We start from the raw sequence: 5,413 nt of genomic DNA on the forward strand, positions 1-5,413 counted from the left end.
TGCAGTTGAAAAGTACAGCTTTAGGAAAGAATTTAAATAATAAACTTACGGTGCGTAAGGATTCGTTGAAATAAGTTTTAACCGTCGTGAAGGAAAACCAACAATAAATTGAGAATCATAGAGTTTTAGGTTTAATTCAATAAATCTAATTATTTATAGTTTTTTTTTTAATATATGCAATAATTGAACATGCAATAAGTCTAGATTTATAACACGGTGGAAATGATATTTAAATAAGGTTTTCATGTCCTCTAAATAACTTAGCATAATTTCTTTTTTTACCGAGTTTGTCTTTACTATAGCATTGACTTATTAATTAAGTGACATGGCATTGTAAGCGGCGAAATAGTCTATTTAAGTGAAGAAAAGTTATCGGTTACAGTATGCCTGAAAATGGAAAGAATATTAGCTTTAAATTATATGCGAACAGTTAGGAATTTTTACTTAGCTTTGTTTTTTTTTTTCTTGGATACTCGAGGCTAAAAAGCATGGTGGTCGTTTGTTTCACTTGGCCTCATACGGTCAAATATTATAGTAAAGAAATAATTATATATATATATATACATATATACATATATATATATATATATACACATAGATATATGACTACTTCATTTAATCATATAAGTTAATATACGAAAGTATTACTTTATGCGTAAACTTTAAATATTTTCTCCAACAGTGCTCAATACATAGGTAGAGCTAGGTAGTAAATCATAAAAATATATATGGCAATTGAGCTACACAGAATATTCCGCGTTTCATCCACGCTAGGAATCGTCAGGCTTATGCGTGGAATATTCTGTGTAGCTTAATTGCCATATATATTTTTATAACTTACTATATATATATGAAGAAGGTTGGAGGTTATCATCAGTCGAATCGTGGTAAAAAAAACATTCAAGATGAGACCAGTAGTCCTGTAAAGTTGTTGTTAATTTTCTTTAACACGCAGACTGAGACAGTCGCAATGAAACGAACCAAAGGAATAAATTTGATCACTTTTTTGATTTAAACAAAAAACATTTATTACCATTCTTTTCAAACAAGGCATTGCATCTTGATGTTGTTTTTATTTTACAGTTCCTCTCGCACCGACATGTGCTTAATAGAAACCCATGTCAAATACATGCTTTTAAAAGTCTCTCACGCCAACACCTGGTGACACGTCTATCTCACACTAGCACACCTTGCCGGTCCTCCGCCATCTACTTGTGTTTCTGTCCTTTGTTGACCACATGTGCCTTTTTTTTTTCTTTTCTTTCCCTTCTTTTCCTCCGCTGTGACGTCACTTCGCACACTGGCTTGGTCATTTACATGTGTCATGATGCTGCTGCTGCTACAAGCGCTAACGGTTCTGTTGCAGTCAGAAGAATTTTAATAATGAAAATTATCAATCCTTATCCAACAATATTGACATTATAATGTTATCTGTCTCTTTAATTGCTTCAGATTGTCCTAAAGACTACTGCCAAAATGGTGGCATATGCACTGTCGTTGTCAAAGGAAGTATAACCCGAAAACGATGCAAATGCGTTAATGGTTACACTGGAAAATATTGCCAACATTGTAAGTATTTTCATTTATCTTTTTTATATAAAACTAACAGATGGACCCGACGTTGTCCCGGATTGAATTAGGATCAACGAATATTCTACACTTCTAATACTCTTATCGTTATGGAACTCGATGACACCAATCAAATCGATTGATTGATTACTCTAGTCGAGAACCCACTGCCGTGCATTGGCAGAAAGCTCACATGCCCTGCAGTGACGTAGTCTACAAAATATTTTAATCTACATATCACAGTACAGGTGCTAGTGTTGATTTTATGAACTTATGTTAATATAATAGCTTGGATTTATATTTTCTGTGTAAAAGCCAAGTATCATGATTCAATTGTTCTGCAAACAGACGCATTCATTTCGAATGCAGTCTTGTTTTATCCAAGAACATATTGTTGATTTTATACGGAGCTCTTCTGCTTGTAGGGCGATAAAATTTCTCAAATGTACTTAGGCTGTAGAAAGTGTTAATTTTGGTCCAAATCGGACTGTTCTTATTCAATTGTATTTATTCGATTATCGATTTCCGATACTTATCAAAGGCATTCCGATACAAATATTATACTATCGTTTTCCGGGGGGAGTATTACTTGGTTGAGAAACGTCCTGGGTGTGACAACCAGATCCCTGGGTGTTAGACACGATCAAATGATAGGTATTAAATGTTAACCCATCCGTTTTCCAGTGGGGTGTTACTTAAAAGTCATTGGGGCATTTCTAGCTCCACCGGTGTTAACAAACGATCGTTTGCCAGGAAGAGTTATTTACTTCATAATGCAAACGATATAAGGCCTCTCCAGTGTTAACAAACAGTATTCCAAAAAAAAAAAAAAAAAAATAAAACATACCTACGTCTCTATGGTGAAGACTTCTTCTGCTTCATTGATGTCCAAACAAACGCACAGCTTCTTCAGTCATTCTGGCTTGATTTCTAACTGTGATGTCTGCTTGGTCTTGATTTCTAACTGTGATGTCTGCTTGTCTTAATTTCTGACTGTGATGTCTACTTGTCTTAATTTTTGACTGTGATGTCTGCTTGTCTTAATTTCTGACTGTGATGTCTGCTTGTCTTAATTTCTGACTGTGATGTCTGCTTGTCTTAATTTCTGACTGTGATGTCTGCTTGGTCTTGATTTCTAACTGTGATGTCTGCTTGTCTGAATTTCTGACTGTGATGTCTGCTTGGTCTTAATTTCTGACTGTGATGTCTGCTTGGTCTTAATTTCTGACTGTGATGTCTGCTTGGTCTTGATTTCTAACTGTGATATCTGCTTGTCTTAATTTCTGACTGTGATGTCTGCTTGTCTTAATTTCTGACTGTGATGTCTGCTTATCTTAATTTCTGACTGTGATGTCTGCTTGGTCTTGATTTCTAACTGTGATGTCTGCTTGTCTTAATTTCTGACTGTGATGTCTGCTTGTCTTAATTTCTGACTGTGATGTCTGCTTGTCTTAATTTCTGACTGTGATGTCTGCTTGGTCTTGATTTCTAACTGTGATGTCTGCTTGTCTTAATTTCTGACCGTGATGTCTGCTTGTCTTAATTTCTGACTGTGATGTCTGCTTGGTCTTAATTTCTGACTGTGATGTCTGCTTGTCTTAATTTCTGACTGTGATGTCTGCTTGGTCTTAATTTCTGACTCAGATATCTGCTTGTCTTAATTTCTGACTGTGATGTCTGCTTGTCTTAATTTCTGACTGTGATGTCTGCTTGTCTTAATTTCTGACTGTGATGTCTGCTTTATCTTAATTTCTTACTCAGATATCTGCTTGTCTTAATTTCTGACTGTGATGTCTGCTTGTCTTAATTTCTGACTGTGATTTCTGCTTGTCTTAATTTCTGACTGTGATGTCTGCTTGGTCTTAATTTCTGACTCAGATATCTGCTTGTCTTAATTTCTGACTGTGATATCTGCTTGTCCTAATTTCTGACTGTGATGTCTGCTTGGTCTTAATTTCTGACTCAGATATCTGCTTGTCTTAATTTCCGACTGTGATGTCTGCTTGTCTTAATTTCTGACTGTGATGTCTGCTTGTCTTAATTTCTGACTGTGATGTCTGCTTGTCTTAATTTCTGACTGTGATGTCTGCTTGTCTTAATTTCTGACTGTGATGTCTGCTTGGTCTTAATTTCTGACTCAGATATTTGCTTGTCCTAATTTCTGACTGTGATGTCTGCTTGTCTTAATTTCTGACTGTGATGTCTGCTTGTCTTAATTTCTGACTCAGATATCTGCTTGTCTTAATTTCTGACTGTGATGTCTGCTTGTCTTAATTTCTGACTGTGATGTCTGCTTGTCTTAATTTCTGACTGTGATGTCTGCTTGTCTTAATTTCTGACTGTGATGTCTGCTTGTCTTAATTTCTGACTCAGATATCTGCTTGTCTTAATTTCTGACTGTGATGTCTGCTTGTCTTAATTTCTGACTGTGATGTCTGCTTGTCTTAATTTCTGACTCAGATATCTGCTTGTCTTAATTTCTGACTGTGATGTCTGCTTGTCTTAATTTCTGACTGTGATGTCTGCTTGTCTTAATTTCTGACTGTGATGTCTGCTTGTCTTAATTTTTGTCTGTGATGTCTGCTTTGTCTTAATTTCTGACTGTGATGTCTGCTTGGTCTTAATTTCTGACTGTGATGTCTGCTTGTCTTAATTTCTGGCTGTGATGTCTGCTTGGTCTTAATTTCTGACTGTGATGTCTGCTTGTCTTTATTTCTGACTGTGATGTCTGCTTGGTCTTAATTTCTGACTCAGATATCTGCTTATCTGAATTTTTGACTGTGATGTCTGCTTGTCTTAATTTCTGACTGTGATGTCTGCTTGGTCTAATTTCTGACTGTGATGTCTGCTTGGTCTTAATTTCTGACTCAGATATCTGCTTGTCATTGATTTCTAATTGTGATCCCTTCTTTGTGTTTATTTCAACAACGACAAAATAACATTAAAAGCAATAAAAATAGCTAATAATATCAGTAGGGCCCATAGCGAAACTGTACACATACTGGACTATGAAACTAGTAGTTCGAGCCCAACTAAAGCAATCTAGTAGAGTACTGTTTTATGATTTTTATTTTTACTTTTTAAAACAGTACTCTACTAGATTAGTTGGGCTCGAACTACTAGTTTCCTAGTCCAGTATGTATACAGTTTCGCTATGGGCCCTACTGATATTATTAGCTATTTTTATTGCTGCTAATGTTATTCAGGTCAGAATCGCCCAACATGTTCCCCGTTTCATCCGGGATCATCAACCTACTACCAGAAAATCTCAACTGATAGAATCGTCCATCGGCCAACACTTGGTCGATAAAAAGGAGTGCGGTCTTGTTTTCTCTCCGGAGTGTTTTTCTGTTTTGTACCGAGGACGCACAAAGTTCCACCTGTCTGTCCTCGAAGCACTTGCCATCATTGCTAACCCCCCTACTTTGTGCAAGCAGAGAAACCTCCGGCTTCAATTAGAATTATTTGGGTAGTCAGGTTTTTTTTTTCTCTTAACCTCCTCTCCGCTCTTATTCCATACCACTACCAAATATTCTAAAAAAAAAAAAAAATAATTTTCAGACTTATGACCCTTGAAAATATTAGTCTGAACGAAAAGCGCGTTGGGTGTATTTTAACGATCGTTTTTAATCGACTTATTTATTTTATTGAATTGTACATATAACTTGCCCCATTATATTTTTTTTCTTTTCCTCACCCCGTTTTCCATTTTTTTAGTTGATTGAATTTACGCAATGGTTCACTTCTTTATAATTATTCTAAAATTTTGCCAATCGGATAAAGATATATATATATATATATTTATATATATATATATATATATATATATATATATATATATATA

This window comes from Euprymna scolopes, chromosome 23, assembly GCF_053919585.1.
Source record: "Euprymna scolopes isolate OS-2025 chromosome 23, ASM5391958v1, whole genome shotgun sequence".
In the NCBI taxonomy this organism is placed as follows: Eukaryota; Metazoa; Mollusca; class Cephalopoda; order Sepiida; family Sepiolidae; genus Euprymna; species Euprymna scolopes.